This window comes from Leopardus geoffroyi, chromosome X, assembly GCF_018350155.1.
Source record: "Leopardus geoffroyi isolate Oge1 chromosome X, O.geoffroyi_Oge1_pat1.0, whole genome shotgun sequence".
NCBI lineage: Eukaryota > Metazoa > Chordata > Mammalia > Carnivora > Felidae > Leopardus > Leopardus geoffroyi.
The window spans coordinates 128,866,603-128,891,428 of NC_059343.1; the positions used below are offsets into that span (position 1 = coordinate 128,866,603).

The following is a 24,826-nucleotide window of genomic DNA, read 5'->3' on the forward strand; positions in this document are numbered from 1 at the left end:
GCTGGGTGTCACCCGCAGGGGCGCTCCGTGGATGGGGGAAGGTGTGACCCTGCCCCGCATCCCACCTGCCCCCCCCCACCTGCGCCCGTGCTCCGTGTCAGCATCGCAGCAGCTTGTCGTTGAGCCTGATGACATCGCTGACAAAACGTGTCCGCCCCGATGAAGTCCCCCGCGATGATGTTGGTGCACCGCACGCCCGGCCCAGGGCACTGCTCACGCACCCACGCGCGCAGGTACGGCAGGTTGGGAGCGTCATCTTCTCCAAGGACTCGGACGGGTGCGCCAGGATGTACGTCAGGTTCTCCCGTCAGGTTGATGCCCGCCACGAACAGCCCGCCTGGAACAGGAAGGAGAGGAAGCCGGTGCCACGGCCGTCAGGCTCCCCCGCCCTCGTGTCCACACGCTTCTGAGCAGACTCTCAGAGCCGCGTGCAGATTAAGGGTTCCGACGGCGGGGGACACACGTGTCCACATCAGTGCCAGACTCCTGCCACCCAGCATGGGACAGATAATGTCCGCAGGGATGTGCGTGTCTTAATTCCCGTGAGTGTGGGCGGAATAACGTCCCCAGAGATGACCATGCCCCGACCCCCCCACATGACGGACACACTAATGTCCCCACAGACGTCCACCCCTTGGACCCTGAGCGGGCGGACACACGAATGTCCCCAAGATGTCCCACGTGCTGGATGGAATAATGTCCCCAGCGACGTGCACGTCCCACCCGTGTGGTGGACACAATAACCACTATTTGTCACAGCGGCAAATGGACACTCACACACCGCGTGTCAGCCAGTAGATTTCGGGGGGGGGGGGTGGCCCAGAATCCTCATACACATCGCAGAATCTCTGGGAGGGGCTCAGCACCTGTGTGGTTTGGAACCCCTGGACAAAGGTCTGAGAGCCCCCCACCCCCACCACAGGCGAGTTGGCCGGCGGCCACGTGTCAGACGTTCGGTGTCTCCCGCCGACGGTTTTCCTTCTAGCCCTCAGAGTGCACGCTTGTCAACCAGAGAAACACGAGAGCGCGAGATACACATACCCACGTCACACCCTGCTTCTCGGGGGGCCTTGGGGCCGGGCCTTATGTTCATCTGAAACAGGTTTGTGAGCACACAGAGGCGTGACAGTGCGAGCAGGAGGCATGCTCGGAGTGTGTGGGTTGCGTGGGGAGCGCGCGTGTGTGTGTGTGTGTTAGCCTGTGTGTGTGTGAGAGCGCGTGTGGGTGCGTGTAGAACGTGTGGGTCGTCTAGAGCATGCATGTGGGTACGTGTAGAGGACGTGTGGATGCTTGTGGAGCGCATGTGGGTCGGGCACCGCCCGTGTGGGTGCGTGTGCAGCACGCGTGGAGAGTCTGTACCGCGCCGTGTGGGCGCGAGCACAGCACACTGCCCACGACGCGTGTCGCACAGCTGCAGAGCAGAGTTGGGGCAGGCTGTAGACCCGAGTCTCCGCACCTCGCTACCGATACCACAGGTGTGTGTCCCACGTACGTACACACACGTCGATGTCTCGTGGATGTGCGTACGTGCGTGTGTATGTGACGTGGGGAATTAAAGCAAAAAGGAAACGCAGACACAAGGGAATCTCTTACAACCTGCGGCCCACTGACGGTCACTGGACGGCACTCGCCGAGTCCGGGATTTCTCCGGGAACGTCCTCTGTCCTAACGTTCAGGCTTCTCTAGAGAGGGAAAAACACCGGTAGCCTGACGCCAGCCGCCAGTCTGGGCCTCCAGATCCCCGAGGATCCCTGATCTTCCTTAGCATACGAAGGTCCTTCTGGGCGCTTCCCTTGACCTCACCTCCCCCAGCTCACACGAGTGTATAACCACCTCTCCTCCATCCCAGAGCAGCACTTCCCACCCACGGCCCGGTCCCTGCGCTTTAATAAAGCCACCCGTAGCACCAAAAACGTCTCGAGAATGCTTGCTGGGCTGCCGGCTCTGAACCCCAACATTTTCCACATCAGCCCGGACCTAAGCGGCTCTGGCAGGATGTGTCTGGCCCAGGCCAGCAAACTCCCTTGCGATAGTTATGTAGACAGGCGTCGCCTCCCGATGGCACCCAGGCCATCCTAGCAAAGGGGACGCTGACCCTGTCTGTTCCTCGTCAAATAGATGCAGGGGGGCTTCTCCGAAGTCATTTCCGTCATTTCCCGGACTAACGGCCGCGATCATCGGAGCCAGCTGTGGTTAGTCTGCCTCGGGACGGGGACTTTTCTGGAATGTTCCCAAGCAGCTGTGAAAACAGCACGCGTCCACTGTGGTGGAAAACCCCACGGTGTCTCCTCATCTGTCCGAGCCTACGAGGCTTAGAATCCATCGGGAACCCCATTCTCTGCCTTCTGGGGTGTCTCTCCTCTTTTGCCCTCTCCTCCTTATTTTGCACCACCTTGGGTGGTCCAGTTCCTGGCCCACCACCGGTTCCTGGCCCACCACCAGTTCCTGGCCCAGCTCGGAGCCCGGGCTCCCCCTCCCCTCCCCGCAAGGAGCAAACTAACCCTAACCCTAACCCTAACCCTAACCCTAACCCTAACCCTAACCCTCACAGCACCCACTTCAGAGGGTCCCCTGCCCGCGTCCTGGAAAAACTGACAGTGGGGAACAAGCTGATTGACTTTCAAAATGGACACAAACGGAATATAATTCGGTATTTAAACTAATTTAAATTTGTCAGTTTACTTAAGATGCACCTGTCTTTAAGACTCATGAGCCTTAAATACCACGCTGCTATTCTATTCGGGCTCACTAAAGGTGAGGTCAGGTCGAGTTCTCTCTGTCACAACTAGTCAGCAAAAAGACGACTTAAAATGCTTGATTTTTGTCTCAGTTTTCACGCGTGCTTGTTAAAGATAGCTTTCAAAGTCTGTAGTGACCTGAGACCCTTTAAAGCTTTGCTGCGATGATAAATTGGACTGAATTCCTTGGACATCCAGACCTTTCCCTAATAGGACGTGGCACTGAAGCATGGATTGATTACTGAACGTAGGTTTGTGGCTTTTCGGGCTTTTTATTGCAGAGGAACTAAGAGGCATTTAAATCTGCTGGAAAACATGCTTTGTGCTTAAATTTTTTCATTTAATTTTGTGCTTTAAATTTTAGATTCATAAATCTGCCATCTAGAGACTTCTGGCTTAACAGTTTAACAAATGGTTACCAGTTTAATTTCCACTGGAGACTAAGGTTTCTAACACGAAAAATTCTGCTAAATGGGGCACCCGGGTGGCTTAGTCGTTAAAGCGTCTGGCTTCCGCTCAGGTCATGATCGCGTGGTTCGTGGGTTCAAGCCCCACATTGGCTCACTGCTCTCAGCACAGAGCCTGGAGCCGGCTTCACATCCTCTATCTTCCTCTCACTCTGTCCCTCCCCCCACTCACAGTCATTCTCAAAACTAAAAAAACATTTTTGAAAATGCTGCTAAATGTAATTAACCTTGATGGAAATAAGGGAAACAACACTGGATGAAAAAAAAAGGTGTAGAAGGTTTATGAAGGGAAATCTTTGGAAAGGAATTTTGTATGTGGTCAGGACTAAAGTTGAAATGAGTGGATTTTTTTATGTTTATCTATTTTGAGAGAGAGAGAGACGCTCCACACTGTCAGCGCAGAGCCCGATGTGGGGCTCAAACTCACAAACTGTGAGATCATGACCTGAGTTGAAACCAAGAGTTTGAGATTCTTAACCAGCTGAGCCACCCTGGTGCCCCATAATGAGTGGATTTTAAAAGTACACTGGTATAAGTTTGAAATTCTGATTTCTCTGTTATAAAAAAGGACGTTTTTTTTTTATTGTTAGCCTGCTTTTGATAAGAACATGTAAACAAAGGTTTTTTTTTTTTTTTTTTTTTTTTTCTATGTTACCTGCTAAGAAAGCCAGTTTCTACATTTTCTGTTTATCAGGTCCTTTGATTACTTAAATCTCAGTGTTAAAAGAGCTAAATTTTGCTAATAACTGTATAACCCCTACAAAACTTGTTGCCTTTGGAATCTTTTATTGCCTCCTTGGTTAAATAAATAACTTTGTGATGGTAGGTAATCCTATTAAGGCGTGTGCTTTGTAACTTCTTTAAGTCTTTTTTAAACAAACTTCCCCAAGATTTAAATTGTAAATAAAGTCTTTTTGACCAATTAGGATTTGCTTCTTTGGTACATTAGGTGACTCAGGAAGCATCATTAAACAAATAATAGGTCTTAGGGCAAATGCTAGAACTATTCTGGAGACTATGCAATTCCTAAAGTGTTTTTTTTTTTTTTTAAGTTTATTTTCTTTTTGCACCAGCGAGCTTGAGCAGGGGAGGTCGAAATCAAGAGTTTGACACTCATCCGACCGAAATGACTTAGCCACCTAGGTGCCCCAAAATTCCTAAAGTTTTAACGTTTGTTTATGAGGCCCATCGCTTGATAATCTGATTACTGACTTGTTCTGTGTCACAGAAATAGCCGAATTTCCCTGCCAGCTACGTTGTAATCTCTCACCAGATCTTTAACCGTGTCCATTTCTGAGTCTTTCCTCATTTATCGTTATTCTCTTGTGACAATGGTTTCATCTGCAAGGAATTCGTAAAAAAGGTTTTGACAAATACAGGTTTTTTGACATGGGTAAAATCCTAAAACTGAAATTGGTAAAAATTCCCACAACTAAACCAAAAATGTTTTCTTTTCCAGATTAAGGAAACTTTCTCTTGAGAGATCTATGAGTTACAGGAATATGATAAAGTTTTAAATTGGGAACAGACTAAAGCTTCTAACTTTTCTTCTCCCTGAACCCTCTGAAATTCACAAACCCTCAGTGAGTCTTCTTTCTTTCCTGGCAATTAGAATCATTTACATAAGTTCGATAAGAACCCGTTCTTGTCACAGGACGCCATTGGGACCATTGGTTATTTTACCAAGGCTTTGACGGAATGTCCTATTTGCGAGTTGACCTGTGTAGACTCACAGATGACCAGACAGCTCTAAGGAACTAAGGTTGACTTTACGAAACGCGGAGCCATCGAGCCCCTGGGAAAAACGTCGGCCGGGTTACCTGCTCACAGAGCTCCCAGCAGCCGCCTCACCAGGCGAGTACAGGTCACTTCCTGGCAGGTGCAGGAACCTCAGGATATTTTGGGGACCTCGTGACGAGGAGTTGGCCCCATTTCTCCAGGTACAGCAGGCAGGTCTGACGGAAGTACTTGGCTTGGCTTCTGGCCTGGAGAGGCTAAGCTTGGCTCAGTTGAGAGATTCCTTACGAAATTTGCAAAGCAAATTTTGAAAAATCTGTATGGCTTATCACTATTCCTGCTGAGGTGATGTAAATAATTAGGCCAAGTTTATTAGCACTGGATTCGGTTTACAAACAGATGAGTCTTGACTTGGCTACTTCTCCAAATGAGGGTAATTGCAGGGAAAAATTATGTTTCAACAACACGTCTTTGTAGATACTATTTTTTTATTTTTTTAGTTTTTTTTGGGGTTTTGGTTTTGTTTGTTTTTATTTTTACCTCTAGATTGAGAGAGAGAGTTGGGGAGGGGGCACAGGGAGAGAGACTGAGTTCGAGCCCCGCGTCGGGCTCTGTGCTGTGCCGACAGCTCAGAGCCTGGAGCCTGTTTTGGATTCTGTGTCTCCCTCCCTCTGACCCTCCCCCATTCATGCTCTGTCTCTCTCGGTCTCAAAAATAAATAAACGTTTAAAAAATTTAAAAAAAAAACCCAAAGATTTAAAAGTCAACATTGTTCAGGGGGAAAGATGTGGGAAACAGAGGCAGAGATGCGTATTAAATGTCCTTATAACCTGCGGCCACTGGCGAACTCTTGACACCCTCAGAGTGAAACATCTCTCCAGCAACTCCCTACCCTCTTGAAGTTCATGCGTTGCTAGAGGGGAAATGACCTTAGCTTGACAATAGCCAGGCCTCCAGCCTCCCGAGTCCTCGTTAGCATATGAAAGTCCTTCTGGAACTTCCTTCCCTTCACCTCCCCCACCTCCCAAGTATCAGTCACCCCTCACAACCCCGTTCCGCCCACAGTCCTGTCCCCCCCGCTGTAATAAAAGCACCTGTTTGCACCCAAGATAGCGCAACAATCCGTTCTTTCTTGGCCATCGGCTCAGAACCCCAACACTTCAAACCGCGTCGTGTGTATGGACTTATCTGTACCTCTGTGCATCCGTGCACACATGTACACGTACCCACGTAAGACACGTGCGCACACAGCCACACACGTGTCCATACATGTGACGCGCGCACACACACACGCCACATGACTTCTAAAGTTCTTCCCCAAGAGCCAAAAGCAAACCTGTGGGCGATAACGTGTGTGTGAGCCCTGCAGGTGCCATGTGTGACCGACCCACACTGCTCACCTGGGCGGCCACACCTCTTCATGTGCTCCAGGTAGTGGATGAGCTCCTGGGGTTTCACCTGGTCCCCCCACCAGTAGGGGATCCCAGGCCACAGCTCCCTGTGCCGGCTCACGACACTCGCCTCCTCGTAGGACAGAATGACCTGCTGGCCGCGTGTCCACAGCTGGTTCAATGTCGGCACCTCCTGGAGAGGAAGGAGGAGTAGCGGGTACCTGAGAGAGACTGGTCGGGGAGTGTGAGAGACTGATGGTGGAGGATGGGGGTGAGAGACTGATGGTGGAGGATTGAGTGTGTGAGAGAGACTGATGGTGGAGGATGAGGGTGTCTGAGAGAGACTGATGGTGGAGAGAGGGTGAGAAAGACTGATGGTGGAAGATGGGGGTGAGAGACTGATGGTGGAGGATGGGGGTGAGAGACTGATGGTGGAGGATTGGGGAGTGAAACAGACTGATGGTGGAGGATGAGGGTGTCTGAGAGAAACTGATGGTGGAGAGAGGGTGAGAAAGACTGATGGTGGAAGATGGGGGTGAGAGACTGATGGTGGAGGATTGGCGAGTGAAACAGACTGGTGGTGGAGAACAGGGTGAGAGAGACTGATGGTGGAGGATCGGGGTGTGTGAGAGACTGATGGTGGAGGATGAGGGTGAGAGACTGATGGTGGAGGATGGGGGTGAGAGACTGATGGTGGAGGATGAGGGTGAGAGACTGATGGTGGAGGATGGGGTGGTGAGAGACTGATGGTGGAGGATGAGGGTGAGAGACTGATGGTGGAGGATGGGGGTGAGAGACTGATGGTGGAGGATTGGGGAGTGAAACAGACTGATGGTGGAGGATGAGGGTGTCTGAGAGAAACTGATGGTGGAGAGAGGGTGAGAAAGACTGATGGTGGAAGATGGGGGTGAGAGACTGATGGTGGAGGATCAGGGAGTGTGAGAGACACTGATGGTGGAGGATCGGGGTGTCTGAGAGCAACGGTGGTCGGTTATCAGGGTGTCTGAGAGACGCAGGGATGTGGCATCATTGGGGTGCCTGTAGTAGGGACATGAGCGGGGGGGCAGGCAGCATCTACAACTGCTCCTTGGCCTCTGGAATATCGGGGACCCAGACAGAAGTGTTACCAACAGCACCCTGAGCTCACGCTGACCCCCCAGAGGCCCTGCCCCTCGAATAGCCAGGTGTGTCAGGAAGGTCAAGCACGTGTTACTACAAGGACCAGTGCTCGAAGGACCAGTGATTTTGTACGTGGACCTCCCACCCTCTTCCGTCTCCCCTCTGTGACGTTCCCTCTGGAGACTCAGCCTGGCGGTCTGTCCCCTAACAGCTGCTCCTGCCACCTTCCCTCAGAAGCCCCGAGCACCTGGGTGCCCTGGGTCACAGCAGCCCACTGTCTTGTTTTGGCCCCAGACCAGGCTCATAGGACGAACTTGGAGAAACGCCCAACAAAGTGATGTAAAATGGACCCCAAATGGATATGGAGTTAACTTTTCAGCTTCCCGGAGACCCAGGGAGGGTCACTCCAGCCGTCGCCAGCAAATGGCACCAATTATCTGGATCACAAAGACCAGGTGTGTTGTGGGCTCAACCGTGTCCCCTCTGAATTCTTAAGTTGAAGTCCTCACCCCGATACCCCAGAACGTGACTGTATTTGGAGGTGGGGTCTTGAAGTAGATAACGGAGGTAAAATCAGATCATTAGGATGAGCCCTGATCCAATAGGACTGGAGAAGGGCGGGTAAAGACACAGACATGCACAGAGGGACGACCACGTGAGGACACAGGGGGAAGACGGGTCTACGTGCCCGGGAGACAGGCCTCGGCCCTGCCTGGACCTCACACTCCCAGCCTCGTCCCCGCCTGGACCTCGCACTCCCAGGTTGTGTATGTGGCACAGTGGTGCCAGGGCACTCTGTGGGCGGGGGGTGGGCCGTGGTCTTTCTCCTTGGGCGCATCACAGAGAGCACTCCAGCAGCGCCCCCACCCCCAGCACCGGAATTATCTCACCATCATGCACAGCAGAACCAAGCAGGCAGGGGAGTCTACAATCATACTCCTGCCCCCCACCTGCGCCAAAGGGGCCCTTCCTACCCCTCGGGGACACAGCATGTCCCCAAAGATGTTGTTGATACAGGCCACTAGGTACTCATGCAGGTTGTCCGTAAGGCCATCGAAGTCCCTGCAGGCCAGGATGACCACCTCCCTGGGGGTGGCTCTCCAGCCCACTCTGAGATCTCCTTGAGGGTGTCCTGCGAGGAGGAGAGAGAGGAGCTCAGTCGGGACTGTCCTGAGAGGGGCCAGGGAGCTGAGGACACTCCCACAGGCCCAAGGGCCTTCCGCAAACAGAACCCACTGGGCAAACGGGCCTGGGTCCTGGGCCAACAAATAGCCAATGCAGCCTCACCAACAACCGCCGGGCCGCCAGCCATTATGCTCTGGGAGAAGCATACGCTTGCTTGCATGTGTGTGTGTGTGTGTGGCCACGTGTGTGCACGCTCACTGCACAGGAGTGTATGTGTCTGCGTGTGTGTGTGTGTGTGTGTGTGGGGCCACGTGTGTGCATGCTCACTGAACAGGGAGGGGTGTGTGTGTGTGTGTGTGTGACCACCTGTGTGCACCCTCACTGCACAGGGCACCGTGTGTGCAAAGGTGTGGAGTCTGCAAGTGCAGGGAACACGCAAAGCCCGGCAAGTGGCATGTGGAGTGAGGTCCCGGAATGGTGTCACCCGGCCCCAGGCGTCCTGGATGGCAGGGGGGAGTCAGGCTGAGCGGGACGGTGACTCCTCCTATTCGGACTTCAGAGCCACTCAGGTATGTGGTGAGGAGACAGTGCAAGACGCCCCAGGCCCAACCAAAGGCAGGAAGACAAGCGGCCCCAGGTTTGCAAAACCCAGGAGGTCAAGAGTCGTAACCTCTGGACTGCCGGACCCCACAAGGATGCGCATCACCGCATGCAGTCCTCCCTGCCACAGCCCTCCAGCACCCCAGCCTCCTGCGCCCCCCCTCGCCCGCCGCCCCTTGGCGACCTCCCTTTCCTCCTCGCATTCCCCTTCTCCCCCGCGCCCTCCCCCGCGCCCCCCCTCCCAACCCCGTGACCCCCTGCACCCCCCACACCTCCACCAGCGCAGTCGAGTACACCATCCCCCCTCCCCCCGCACCTCCACCAGCGCAGTCGAGTACACCATGTGCACGAAGTGCAGGTTCTTCTCCGAACCCTCCGGCATGTGCTCGCGACCCGCAGGTCCAGGTACCGCACCCCGGCGTCCAGCTGCTCCGTGACACCCAGCACCTGTGGACAGAGCTCCGTCGTCGCTGCTGGGGGCCGTGGGGCTCCCGCCTCGGCTCACGGCCCCCCCCCCCCCAGGGCTCAGGGTCCGGCCGGAGATGCCCCCCCTCTGGGCCACGCTGTCTGAGGTCGAATCAAGAGCTGTTCTAGGTGCCGGCTGCGGTCCGGACGCCGCGCACGCCTGGCACTCGGGCACATGCTTTCGGGTGACACTGGCCACGGTGAGCCACAGACGGAGGCCTGGGGAGGCCCTGTCCTGCCGTCCACGCCCCCTCGGCGCTGCCCGCAGGGTCCCGCCTCCCCCTCGCCCGGGGCAGGCACCGGGAAGGAACGCTCTCTGGGCCTCAGCAGCCCTGAGCCAGGCCCCCAGGGCCGCACCTGCACCCTTGGCGGTCAGGACGCGCGAGGAGGGTCAGCGGAGGTGGGCACCGTCCCCACGCCACAAACAGCAGAAGGACAGGCAGGAAGGAATCCAATCCAGAGAGGGTAAAGGAGGGAAAGGCCGCACCCTCCCACACAACGTGACAATGGAAAAAGCGAGAGTGAAGTAATTTGGTACATCCTTGCGGCCCCTGCAGGGAGCCAGGGTCCCTCCTGTGAGCCCCCCTGTGGAAACATGCAGCACTCGGGCTCAGGAGGCTACCTAGAGGCTTTCGTGTCCCCTACTGTGTGTGGGGGGGGGGCGAGGTCCAGCCAGGTGCGCCCCCCTCTCCCCCCACCGTGCAGAACCACCTGCGAGGGGCCTTGACGCCCAGGTCGGCCCTCGCTCAGGGACCCCAAGCTCTCTGCAGGAGCAGACTCCGGGGGAGAGGAAAGCACCCAGCTGGCTACTCCCTGGGGCACAGGCTTGTGCCTCAGGTGGGCTGAGGTCGTGGACGGACAGGACTGAGAAGTGCACATTTTCTCCCGTAAAACACCCCTTCAGATGCGTATGGTGTATTTTCAGAATGTAAAATAGGTGCTCGTGGGGTCAGTTAGTAAAGCCGCGGGATCTGAGGAGGTCGTCACAGGACGCACGCGCGGTCTGACCGCCCAGGACGGATCCCTGCCTACACCTGGGGACGCAACAGGGGGGCTGCGGCCGAGAACCTCCCTGGAGCTGGATGGGGCGTTCCTGCCCCTTCCCCTCGGTGTGTGAGCTACAAACTTAACATGATGCCCTCCCGGTGCGTCTTCCCCGAACGGTGTGCATTAGCGATGGCACCGTGTGACCTGGGGCGTTTCTGCAGCAAACTCACGGTGTGCACACCTTCCCGGCTGTGGACGCACCCCATATGCTTTCCTGTGGCCGGTGCTTATGAACCAGCGGTTCTGGTTATTTCCTCAACCGATTCCCTGGAGGCACCCAGACTTTACAACAGCATACCCCCACCCCAGACCTCCTCATGGCCCCCAGCACCATGAGACCCCAGCACCACGGGGACCCAGCACCATGAGACCCCAGCACTGTAGGGCCCAGCACAAGGAGACCCCAGCACTGAGAGACCCAGCACTGTGGGGACCCAGCACTGTCCAGGACCCCAGCACTGCTGGGACCCATCACCACTCAGGACCCTAGCACCACGGGACCCCCCCACCATGTAGGACCCAGCTCTGTGGGGACCCAGCACCATGAAACCCCAGCACCGCAGGACCCAGCACCATTCAGGACCCCAGCATCACAGGCCCCCAGCACAATGAGGACACCAGCACTGAGAGACCCAACACTGTGGGGACCCCAAACGTGGGGACCCAGCACCGTAGGGACCAGCACCCAGGATGCTAGCACTGTGGGGACCCAGCACCCAGGACCCCAGCACTGTGTGCCCCCAGCACCGTGGGACCCCAGCACCGTCGGGACCATCAACCACTCAGGACTCCAGCATCACAGGCCCCCAGCACCATGAGACTGCAGCACCAGAGACCCCAGCAATGGGACCCATAACCACCCAAGACCCCAGCACCATCCAGGACCCCTGCACTGCTGGGCCCATCACCACTCAGGACCCTAGCACCACGGGAACCCACCACCACGTAGGACCCAGCACCACGGGACCCAGCACCATAAGACCCAGCATTGAGAGACCCAACACTCTGGGGTCCCCAGAAACCGTGGGACCCAGCACCCAGGATCCCAGCACTGCGGGACCCCAGCACTTGCTGGGACCCATCACCACTCAGGACCCTAGACCATGGGACCCCCCACCATGTAGGACTCAGCACCACGGGGACCCAGCTCTGTGGGACCCCAGCACCGTCCAGGACCCCACCACTACGGGACCCATCACCACTCAGGACCCAGCAGCACAGGCCCCCAGCACCATGAGACTGCGCACACGGAGACCCCAGCAATGGGACCCATAACCACCCAGGACCCCAGTACTGCTGGGACTCATCACTACTCAGGACCTTAGCACCACGGGACCCACCACCATGTAGGACTCAGCACCACGAGGACCCAGCTCTGGGGGGACCCAGCACCATGAAACCCCAGCACCGCAAGACCCATCACCACTCAAGACCCCAGCATCACAGGCCCCCAGCACCATGGGACCAGAACCACCCAGGACCCCAGCACCACGGGGACCCAGCTCGGTGGGACCCCAGCATCTTGGGACCCCCAGCACTGCGGGACCCCATCTCCGGGACGGCAGCGAACCCGCTGACCCCTCCCGCAGGGCTCTGTGGTGACATTTCAGGCTGGCCAGTGCAAGCACCTCACACAAGTAGGGAATCTGGTTTCTCCACATTCCAGACAGGCAGGTCTCCAGAAGGATTCCTGCTGCCCTTGTGACTTTGAATTCCTCTGCTGCGCAGCGATTACAAAGCACAGAGCCCGGGACTGGGGCCTCCGGGAACCCGGAGTTTCCAATGCACACGTCCAGGGAGCAGAGAATCGGACCCCTGAGCCCCCCACAAGCGGCGGTGGGGGGCTGGGCTGCTCCCCAGGTGGGTCCTGTGTTGCTGCCAGAACCTGGAACCATCACGTGCCTCTCCTCCCTCACTGACACTGTGTCAGTGATGGCCATACTGCCAGCTGCCTGCCCCCCCCAACCCTGAGTCTGCTGTCACACCCCCCCCCCCACCGGGATGCCCCAGGTCACCTTGGGTCTGCTCTCCCCACCCCCCACCGAGACCCTCCGGGTCACCCCACCCCACCCACCAGGATGCCCTGGGTCTCCCTGAGTCTGCTCTCCCCATCCCCCACCAGGACGCCCCAGGTCACCCTGGGTCTGCTCTCCCACACCCACCCCCCACCGGGATGCCCCAGGTCACCCTGGGTCTGCTCTCCCCACCCCTCCACCGGGACCCTCCGGGTCACCCCACCCCCCACCAGGATGCCCTGGGTCTCCCTGAGTCTGCTCTCCCCGCCCCCCACCAGGACACCCGGGTCACCCTGGGTCTGCTCTCCCCATGGGTCACCCTGGGTCTGCTCTCCCCACCCCCCACCGGGACCCTCCGGGTCACCCCACCCCCCACCAGGATGCCCTGGGTCTCCCTGAGTCTGCTCTCCCCGCCCCCCACCAGGACACCCGGGTCACCCTGGGTCTGCTCTCCCCACCCCCCACCGGGATGCCCCGGGTCACCCTGGGTCTGCTCTCCCCATTCCCCAGCAGGATGTCATGGGTCACCCTGGGTCTGCTCTCCCCACCCCCCACCGGGACCCTCCGGGTCACCCCACCCCACCCCAGGATGCCCTGGGTCTCCCTGAGTCTGCTCTCCCCATCCCCCACCAGGACGCCCCAGGTCACCCTGGGTCTGCTCTAGCCACCCTCCACCGGGTCCCTGTGGGTCACCCCACCCCCCACCGGGATGCCCCAGGTCACCCTCAGACTGCACGTCACCCGGACCTTCCTCTCCATGTACACCCTACCCCAGGACGACCCCCCCACCCCAGTGCTCACAATGCCCTCAGACCCCCAGGAGCAGAGGCCTGCAGGGAGTTTGAGCAAACCCCAATCAGACAGGAGACTGACCCCTCCCAGGATGTGGGGACCCGGCCCCTCCCTGTCCCTCCCTGAGCATTCAGGGCAGAAACCTGTCATTGTGGGTTCTTTCTCCTCCTTTTCAAACGTGTGCCCGTCTCTAAAACAGGCTTCTGGACAACGGCACGGCCCAGAGGAGGTTCCCCAGGACTGGGGGCTCTGAAGTGGGATTCCGTGAGGGCCTGCCTCCAGCCAGCAAAACACCTCACAAAGACATGGGGACGTGCATTGTTTATGGCTGCTGGGCTGGGTTGGCCGGACGTCTGTTTTCAATAGTGTTTGCCCTGCCAGGGAGGGCACCCACCCGGCAGATGGCCCTGATCGGCCGGCCCCAGGGCCGCGCGCCCCTCACCTGGGTGGTGGACCACTTGAGCACGATGGGGCGTGTGATGCAGGGAAGGACCTTGCCCAGCAGCTGCAGCAGCCGGACTGGCTCTGTGCAATGGGCGACTTCTTGTCCAAGCAGTACGTCATGGTGTCGTGACTCCCTGCAAGCAAACCCGAGGGGACTTTGCACCCGGGATCCCCCTCCGCCGGGCGCCCCATGAGCCCCCTCCACCGGGCGCCCCGTGCCCGGCGGTGGGTACTGCCCCAAAACTCATGCCCACCGTGCCGATGGGACAGGGTCGTCCAGGACCAGGGTGGCCCTAAACCTGGGTGTCCTTTTAAGGGACACAAGAGGAGAGACACAGACACAGAGGAGATGCCACATGACACCACGCGGTTCCTCGCGGGGAACACCGCCCCTGGTTTCGGGGACCTTCCTGTGCCAAGTGATCCTCATCCAGCAGAGCCACCAACGTGCCCCCCTGACCTGGAGAAACACCCCCATGTCCGTCTGCACTGACGTCCGTGAAGGTTTTCCAGAAACTCTTGAAGAAGAAAGGGGCACGTTTACTGGGTGCGAACGTTCGCGTGTTGTACAGGGACGTCCGTGTAAATAAGCACAAATACGTATAAATAAGCGAAGCTGCCGGAATCGCTGAGACCCGGTGCTGCCGATTCCACAGATCAACGCATCAGAGCGCTGACTTCAAAGACGGACGCAGTTTCACGCATCTCAGGTGTTATAACGGGGGCGTTCTGCTCGCTGGACAAAATCAGTGAGCACCGAGATCAGGAGAGATTCCTGGGCCCTGTGTCCCATCCAGCGGAACCCACGATGTTTACGGGCTTAGCTGGAAAAACGAAGCCGTCCTGCTCTGTCGGAATGTGCCAGGAAATCTTTCTGAGGACAATCCCGAACGCAAACGTATGAAAGGAGAAGACGTATGAAAGGAGAAGACGGAGGCTGGAGGCAGCAGAGAAAAGAGAAAGGGATTCCCCCTGGGGCTTCCGGAAGGAGCCGGGCCTGTGGGCACTGAAAGGTCACACCCGTGCAGATTTCTGGCCCTGTGAGTTCACACAGCTCTTTGGAACCACACAGATTGTGGCCCTTTGTTACAGCGGCCCCAGGACACTTTCACAGCCACCTGGACATGGCGCCTTGGGGACTAGGGGCCCTTTCCCCTGTGGTGCTGGGGCGTCCCCTACCGCCCACAGCTGCCCCCGCTCCCCGGATCTGACCTCTAAGGGAGCTAAACTCCCACACGCTCCCCAGAGGCCACCTGCTTCTGCGAGGCATGGAGGGGAGGGGACGGGCCTGAAGAAGAGCATGCCCTGGGCCCTTGGTGGCTGTTGGTCCCAGAAGAGTTCCCTGCAGATCCCCTGGAACCACCCGGAAACCGCCTCCCACAAGGAAAATGGCCCCAGGGCAAACTGGAAGCCCTGTGATGTGATCACCAGGGAGTGAGAGCAGTGACACCTCTCTCCTGGAGCACGTGGGTGTGGCCAGGGGTTCCTGACACCGATGACGGGGGCGTGGCCATAGGGCGTGACATGAAGGCAGAGGGCAGTGCGAGGGCTCCCCTCCCACCACCTGGTCAAGAGTCCAAGACTCAGGATGCACCTGGAAAAGCTTGCGATGGGGAAGTGGACGGTCCCCACGCCCAGTGACAGTCCTCACTTACATACACTCCTATACGAATGTCAGCGGAGGGCACACAGCCAGTAAGACGATACTGCGGCTCCATAGTTGCGGATACAGAAAATGCAGACAATATTATGCTAAGTGAAAACGTAGATCAAAAATTGGACAGTTGGGCCTTCTTTTCGTTTCTAGTATATATCCTTATATATAAAAATGGATTACCCCTATATGTAAATAGATTCACATATATATTATAATATAGAACTATAAACTGCAGGCCAATCTATATACGTCACAGAGAATGTAATTTTTTTTTAACTTACACGTTTGCATTTGTCTGCAATTATTATGTATTGGCTATATGAGTTTTTTGTGGCTCCCTTACAAAGTGGGAGGCTTCAAAGAACAAAAATTAATTGTATCCCAGCTCTGGCGGCCAGAAGTCTGATATCCAGGCAGGGCAGGACCACTGAGACCCAAGGGGGCGGGACCCAAGTCCCTCCAGAGGCTCCAGCAGACGGTCCTTCCTGCCTCTTCCAGCTTCTGGGGCTCCAGGGGTCCCTGGGCTCGTGGGCCCGTCCTCCTCATCTCTGCCTCTGCCTTCTCGTGGCTTCTCCTCTGTGTCTGTGTCTCCCCTTCTGTCTCCTACAAGGACACCTGCCATTGGATTCAGGGCCACCCTGACCCAGGATGGGCTCATCTCAGATCCTTCACTTACTCACATCGGCAAACGCCCTATTTCCACAAAAGGCCCCGTTCTGAGGCTATGCGGGACGTGAATTTGTAGGCACTGGTCAGTGCCTAGTATCGGGTTTGTGTGGTCACCCCTCGGGCCCAGCGGGGACACAGCCTGACCCCCAGGGACTCTCGTCTGTGAAGTCATTCGGGTGTTGGGACTCGGGCCACTGTGGGAGTCCAGCTGACAAACAACAGACAGCCATCTGGGAAATAACCAGACTGGGTCCTGCCCCATCAAGAGAAACTGCATTCGAATCAAGGATTGAAACGTTTTTGAGAAGTCTTCGTAAAATCCCAAAGGAAAGCACTAGGACAGGGTGAAAACGTGGCTCAATCTGAGAAACTACAAAAATGTACCCAGGTGAGACACCTGCTTATTTTTGAGGGAGGATCTCCAGATACCACACGTGCACGGACGTGGAGACACGGAGTGGGTCCACTACAGCCCTTCGTTTTTGCAAAAACGAAAGGCTGGTAATGCCCACATGCTCATCAGTGGGGAGCGGCGGCCACTGGTCCCGGGGCCACTGGAGCCGCAAGGGCCCAGACGGAGCCCAGCAGGACTCAGGGCCACCAGGCCTGGCAGGCGTCCCGGAGAGAGGGGTTCTGTCCCCAGGAGGGGGGGTTCTGTCCCCAGAGGGGGGGGTTCTGTTCCCAGAGGGGGGGCTCTGTCCCCAGAGGGGGGTTCTGTTCCCAGAGAGGGGGGGTTCTGTTCCCAGAGGGGGGGTTCTGTCCCCAGAGGGAGGGTTCTGTTCCTAAAGGGGAGGGTTCTGTCCCCAGGGAGGGGGTTCTGTCCCCAGGAGGGGGTTCTTTCCCCAGAGAGGGGATTCTGTTCTCAGAGGGGAGGGTTCTGTCCCCAGAGGGGGAGTTCTGTCTCTGCTGCTCCTCTGCCCTCAGCCCCTCTCTCCCTCCCCTGCACTGCCAGCCCTCTTCGACTGGGCCTGACCTGCCAGCCAGCTGCGCTGGCCACACCAGACCTAGGGTCCCACAGGTCCCGTGATAGGGATGGCTCACGGCCAGCTGGCGGCTCGAGGTGCCCCGCAGGAACGCAGTGCTCGGTCCTTACAGCTGAAGGGCTAGCGGGTTCCCTACACAGAGGGACAGACTGGCGGGGGAGCAGTAGCCCAAATCCCTATGCCATCACATCTCCCCTCAGCCACACTCCCTGGGACTGTGCACGTGCCTGCTGGGCCACATCAGAATGAAGGAGACGGAGAAGGGAAGACGGTCATTTGGTGCATGTGTGTGCATGTGGTGTGTGTGTGCATGTGTGTCTGTGTGTACATGTGTGTGTATGTGTATGTGTGCCTGTATCATGTGTACGTGGGTGTGTCTGTATCACATCCATGCGTGTGTGTGTCTGTATTGTGTGCACGTGTGTGTATATGTGTGACTACATTGTGTGCGTGTGTGCACACATGCGTGTCTGTATTGTATGCGTGTGTGTGCCTATATTGTGTGCACGTGTGTGCCTGTACTGTGTGCATGCATGTGTGTCCATATTGTGTGCATATGTGTGTGCCTGTACTGTGTGCATGCATGTGTACACATGTGTCTGTCTTATGTGCATGTGTGTCCGTATTGTGTGCATGCGTGCGTGTCTATGTACATGCGTGTGCATGTGTGCACACGCGTACCTGTTTCTGTGTGCATGTGTATGTGTGTCTATCTTGTGTCCATACGTGTGTGCGTGCATGTGTGCTATATTGTGTGCATGCGTGTGTGCCTGTACTGTGTGCATGTGTGTTCATGCATGAGTCTCTGTGTTGTGTGCGTGCTTGTGTGTGCCTATATTGCGTGCATGTGTGCATGGTTCCTGCGGTTTCCGTGCACTCAGGCCCCACCCCATGGCCGGCCGCGCCCCTGGGGGACGCAGAAGCCCTCACCTGGGATGGACAGGTGGTGCAGAGGCACATCCCAGAGCAGGGGGCACAGCGCCGACATCCAGTCTGCATTTGTACCGCAGCTCTGGAAGTTGCCAGAAGCGCTTACCTGTCCACCCATCAGGGGCCACTCGGTGCGACCTGAGGAAGGAAACAAAGTTTTGCTGACATAAACCAAAGGGCCCAGAGCCACTCTCCTGGGGGGCGCTGGCGAAGCGTGCATCCTACCCCCTGCTGGTGCCCCCTGCTCCAGTCTTGCGCTAATCCCTCCACCACCACCGCCCCCCTCGCCGCGCAGAGGGGCTCACACGCCAGTCGGCCAGGTCTGTGGGTGTAGGGCTTCAATCCTGGGGGTGGTGGTACCTTGGGGGCCCAGGTCAGCACCCTGCCCTCTGCCTCCCTGGGTTGGGGTGCTGGGCTGTGGTGCAGGGAATCTGAGATCTGTTCCCACGGAAGCCAGCGCTCCCTTAGAAGCAATGGGGAGACGTCTGGGGCTAGGGGAGAGGAGGGAAGGTCTCCTGGTCCTTAACCTATGGCCCTGGCCACTGTCTTCCCAGCATCTGCCAGGTGATGAACACGCATGGGGTGTAATTTACTCTCAGGATAAGCCAACGAGGTGGGCACAGGACATCGCCTGCCCAGGAAGGGAGCCCCAAAGACAGGAGCCCATCCTGGGTTGAGCTGTGACCCGCCACCAGATTCCCACGTGGCCCCTTCCCCCAGCACGTCCCCAGCCGTGGAAACTCTGTATGTACAGTGAGGGGGTCAGACTTGGCTTCCCTGGAAATAAGCCATTTCACCCTAAGGGTTATTTTGAGCGGAAGGAGACTGAAGAAAAGCAGAAACAAGAAAAACTCTCCTCCCTCCTCGTCTAACCCTAACCCTAACCCTAACCTTCGCCTGCAAGCAGGTATAAATTTCCCTCTGTGCAGCCGTCCCCTTCCATCCCCTGTACCCGGAAGGGGAGGGCACCCCCCTTAGGTCTGCACAACTAGCCTCAAGGAGTAACACTGACCCTGCCCTTAGCCTCCCCCAGCCAGCTACCTTCTCAGGATTTAGGGTCCTTACAACCCCCAGCCCTTTCACCCTGGCTTGTCAGTTCCACACAAATTCATCAACCTTTGGTGAAATGGCAGATAAGGCCTAACGTCCAACTGTCTCCCTGGGTCCACTCCTCTTCTGGGAAGGCCTCTACAAACATTCAGAATAAACCCTGTCCCCTGTCCATCTGTCTTCTGGCATTTCACTTATTTATTTATTTATAACGTAAGCTGTGCACCCGACATGGGGCTTGAACCAATGACTCCGGGGTCCAGAGGGCATGCTCCACTGACTGAGCCAGCCAGATGCTCCCCTCTGTTGTCATCTTATCTAATTTTATTTTTAACTTAATTTAATTTATTTATTTTGAGAGAGAGAGAGAGAGAGAGAGAGAGAGAGAGAATCACAAGCAGGATTCACACTGTTAGCGCAGAGCCTGATGCGAGGCTCAAACTCACAAACCAGGAAATTGTGACATAAGCTGATGCTCAATCGACTGAGCCACATAGGGGCCCCTCTTTGCCATTTTAAAATATATTTTTTTTTAATTTTTATTTATTTTTGATACAGAGAGAGACAGAGCATGAGCAGGGGAGGGGCAGAGAGAGAGGAGACACAGAATCTGAAGCAAGCTCCAGGCTCTGAGCTGTCAGCACAGAGCCTGATGGGGGGGCTTGAACTCACAGACTGTGAGATCATGACCTGAGCTGAAGTCGGATGCTTAACCGACTGAGCCACCCAGGCACCCCCCTCTTTGTCATTTTAATTTGCAGGTCTTGGTCCCAGAATCTAAGAGGTTAGAAAAAATTTGTTCCTTGTCTACACTGTGTTGAGTGCACCAACAGCCAACAGTACAGTATTGATTCTCATTCTGCCTCAGCAGACAAAAGCCCAATCCCTAACCCTAACCCTACCTCCGTCCATAAGAGGGTCCTAGAGCTAGCACCCCTGCCATCCATCTTCCCTCATGGTGTGTCCCAGGGCTCTCCCAGCTCACACCCAGTCCATCAGTGTCCCTGCAGGAGTGAGTGTGGGACCCCGGCCCTCCTGGGGGGGCAGCAAGCATCCAGGTGGTCTGGGGCTGACCTATGCACACAGGAGACATTCCTCAAGGCACTGTGCCATCCAGGGGCAGATGGGCCACCGCCTGCCCTCCGGCCATGCAGGTGTCTGGAAAGTGGGCAGATCAGGGACCGTGTAGCCCCAGCCTCAGGAACCCCTATATGTGTCAGCTGGACCTCATCTGGGAGTGTGGTCAGCCCCAGCTAGGACACACAGAGCAGGGGCTGTGGCTACGCCTCTCCCAGCTGCCACCCAGGGGGCCTCATCACACCCAACTGAGCCCTCCCCAGTCCCATCCCAGCAGGGCCCACGTCTCAATGGCCCCAGGAAGAGGCGCCTTGGGTGAACCCTGAGATCTGCCAGGGGCTCACCATTTTGCTTCCAAGGAAAACCACTCTGTGAGTTTCAGCTGACAGGTAACGAAACACACACCCCAGAATGTGCCCCTGGGGCATTAGGGTTCCTACCAGCTGGTGGGAGCAGCAGACCCCAGAGAAACTGCCCAACGGGGCACTAGTTTGTCTGCGTGAAGGCAGTTTCCATGTAGATGTGAAATGTCCACCTGAAGAGATGCCTCTGCCCCGCACCTGGGAGAGCTCCTCGGCGCCCCAGCCCCCCGAGTCCCCTCCTCTGAGCCCAGCCCCTGGGGAAGGTCGTGGGAGCACCAGCACCCCGAGTCCTCTCTGGAGCCCAGCCCCAGGGGAAGGTCCTGGGAGCACCAGAACTCCCAGTCCCCTCCGCCAAGCCCAGCCCCTGCGAGAGGTCCTGGGAGCACCAGCACCCCGAGCCCCCTCTGCTAAGCCCAGCCCCTGAGAGACATCCTGGGAGCCCCAGCACCCCGAGTCCCCTCCGCCAAGCCCAGCCCCTGGGAGGGGTCTGGGATCCCCAGCACCCCGAGTCCCCTCCACCGAGCCCAGCCCCAGGGAAGGTCCTGGGAGCAACAGCACCCCATGTCCCCTCCGCCGAGCCCAGCCCCTGGAAGGGGTCTGGGAGCACGAGTACCCCGAGTCCCCTCCGCTGAGCCCAGCCCCTGGGAGAGGTCTGGGATCCCCAGCACCCCGAGTCCCCTCTGCTGAGCCCAGCCCCTGGGAGAGGTCTGGGATCCCCAGCACCCCGAGTCCCTTCCGGTGAGCCCAGCCCCTGGGAAGGTCCTGGGAGTACCAGCACTCCGAGTCCCCTCTGCCGAGCCCAGCCCCTGGGAGAGGTCTGGGAGTACCAGCACCCCGAGTCCCCTCTGCCGCTGAGCCCAGCCCCTGGGAGAGGTCCTGGGAGCACCAACACCCCAGGTCCCCTCCGCTGAGCCCAGCCCCTGGGAGAGGTCCTGGGAGCACCAGCACCCCGTGTCCTCTCCCGAGCCCAGCCCCTCGACAGTTGGACGGCCTCCACCCTCTCTGATCACATCAAGGCACGGCTCAGGGGTGCCCTGGGAAGGAGGGGGGTGATTATACAAAACCCGGGTGAGGGCAGGTTTGCAGGCTCCCGGCCCAAGCAGGTGAGACACAGCAGCCTCCCACTCGTGAGCCTTCGGGGAGGTGGCTCCGTGCCCACGCGGCGCATCCGGAAGTGGTGGCTGGCGACAGGCACACTCAGGAAATAGCTCTTAGGTGAATAAAAGGACGGACGTGCCGCCGGCAAACCCGCGTGACATTCTGTCCCCGTTCACGGGCCCCCAACGCTCCCCAACCCGCCTGCGCACACGCAGGCTCTGCCCCAGCCCCAAGGACCCGCGATGACACCTGGGGCGCTAAGTCCTGCGCCAGCGGCAGAGCAGGGTCTGAGGACGCACCGGCATCTGCCGCCCTCACCACCCCGGAGCGGGTCAGCGCTGACCACGGCGAGTTCCCGCGGCCGCGGAGCCCGGAGTCGAGCCTGTGGCGGCCCCTCCTGCTAACCCTTCCCGTCCGGTCCGGAGGACGTGCCGTGCCCCTCCTCCGCCCCAGGCCCGGGACCCCCCCGCTGTCCCCACCTGTCTCCACTGTCCCCGCAGGAACCGCGACTCGCCCGGAGGCGCTCACCGCGCGCCGCAGACTCTCCAGCGGACTTTCCGGCGAGGCCTGAGCCCAGGACGCGCCCCGCCCGAGCCCCAGGCCGGGACCCCCCGCCCCCATCCCCACCTGTCCCCACTGTCCCCGCAGGGACCCGCGACTCGCCCGGAGGCACTCACCGCGCGCCGCAGACTCGCCAGCGGACTTTCCGGCGAGGCGCCCACCTTCAGCCGCGGAGTCCAGCACTTCCTAAAATACTCTGGCCTCGCCATTGGACGCCGGGAACCCCCGCCCCCGCGAGGAGGAGGGGCCGCCTCCAGACAGTCACGCCCAACCCCACACGGGCCCCAGGCTGCACCCCCCACGTCCTAGCAGGACCCTTGCGGGGAGAGCACGGGCGTGGTGGGAGCGGGGGAGTGCCCCACACGTCCTGGGCAGCCCCACCTGCAGGGTCCAGACCCTCCCAGAGGACGGGAAGGTGCCCTGAGGGGACCCGCGGGGTCAGCGGTGGTCAGGGACAGGAGGGTGTCCTGAGCATGACCACCGGGTCAGTACTAGGAGGGAGGGCGCCCTGAAGGCATCCTGAGTGTGACCACGGGGTCAGGGTCAGGGGACAGGATGGGAGGACATCCTGAGAGCCTGGCCGTGCTTTGGCTGCGGTCTGTTCCTGTCACTCTGGACCCCAGGCCCAGAGCAAACAGGACTTTCATCAGAGCTTGAATGGCCTCATGTCCTCGGCGCCTGTGATCTCTGAGGACGTTGGTCTGCAAACCGACCGCGTCCTTTACTGAAGTGTGTGGCCCTCTGGCCTGAGTGGCTCTTGTCCCGGTCCCGGCCGGGCCAGGGCGTGTGGCCTCCGTCCGCGTCAGCGGAGGCGCATCCCAGGGCACGTGCACACCTGCAGACCCACCCACCCTGACGCTGACCCCGGTGACCCGGAGCCTCGTCCCGTCGGCTCCTGGGCGCGGGGCGCTCCGCACGTGCGCCTGGTGCAGGCTCTGCCCTGCCTGCCCGAGACCAGCCGGGACCCAGAGCGCGCACAGGACAGCCCAACGTGTGCAGCGGAACCCCGCGCAACTGCCCCCTGCGCCCTCCGCCGCAGCGCAGTCCGGCCACTGGGGCCGGGAGGCAGGGCGCTGCCTCAGGGGCTCTCCGCCAGCAGCCCCGCGGCGTCTCTTTCCGCGCCCTCTCCCCGCGGTCCCTGCCTCCTCCTCCTGCCACCCTCCCCCTTCTTTCCCCTCCTTCCCTCCGCCCTCTCTTCTCCCCTCCCCTCCTTCCCCCTCCCTCCCTTCGCCTCCCTCATCTTCCCCTCCCCCTTCCTCTCTTCTCCTCTCCCCCTCCTCCTCGTCCCTCCTCCTTTCTTCCCCACTTCCCTCCTCTCTCTCCTCTCCCCTCCCCCTCCCTTCCCCTCCTCCACTTTCTCCCTTCCTCCCTCCTTGGAGACCCAGCTCCTGGCCGGCAGCTCCCTGACTGGCCCCCTGGGCCCCGCCCTCCACAGCCCGGGGCCCCACGTACCGCCTGTGAAAGGGGGCTCTGAGCTCCTGGGGCCTGGGCAGCGGCCGCCACTGGGGCTCCCCGCTGCCTGCGGAACAGACCCTCCCTCCCCGTCTGTCCGGGCTTCCTGAGGCTGGCCTCCACTCGCCTTCCTGCCTCAGGTGGGGAGACCCAGGGCCCCGAAGTTGTCCAGATCCCCAGAACGTGTGACTGTCAGGCTCCACTGCAGACAGGACTCCAGGTCTCTGCACAGCTGAGCTCAAAGCAGGGGGCGGGTGTGCGTGCAGTCCCAGGGGCTGTGCTGGGCCCGCGGGCCCAGGACTGGGCGGGACCCTCGACAAGCACTCCAGCCTGGCTGGCTTTGCCAAAGTTGGGGGGGGGGGCGGGTAGGGGCGCAAGGGAACCCAACACCGGCGCATTCGCACCCCAGTGTGGACGTGCCTACTATCTGAGCCTGGACCCCACTGTGGACGTCCCTGCACCCGGGTCCCCTCCCGGACCCCACTGTGGACATCCCTGCACCCCGGTCCCGAGTACCCCCCCCCCGACCCCACTTGGACGTCCCTGCGCCCGGGTCCCCCCCCCACCCCAAGTGGACGTCCCTGCACCTTGATGTCCTATACCAGACAGGCCAGGGGGACATTCATCACTGAAATAAGCGCCCCCCTCCCCACGTCCCTATGTCCAAAAAGATCCCTTCCACAGACTCTGGGGGTCAGGATACGGCCATGTCTCTGTGGGGACACTGCCAGCAAGAGGCGTACTAGGGGAGGGTGTGCTCGCAACACAAGAGCAGAGGTGAGTGATGCTGGGCTGTGTCTCAGCCAACACTACGGGTAGATGCACCAAGGCCCCTTGGAGGGGACACAGGCAGGGCCACCCCAAGAGTGCTGCCCATTGGGGATGCAGCACCTTGTGCTCTGTCAAGTTGGGGTCACCCCCTCCCCCAGAGGCCACCCCCCACACACACCTGTGCTCAGCCAGGTTGGGGTCACCCCCTCCCCCAGAGGCCACGACCACCCTCACACCTGTGCTCAGCCAGGTTGGGGTCACCCCCTCCCCCAGAGG

At 58.8% G+C, this 24,826-nt stretch overlaps 1 pseudogene; it reads right to left on the minus strand.

Annotated features, from left to right (window-relative positions):
* LOC123594591 lies at positions 1–23,051 on the minus strand (annotated as a pseudogene).
* Between the last annotated feature and the right edge of the window lie 1,775 nt (positions 23,052–24,826).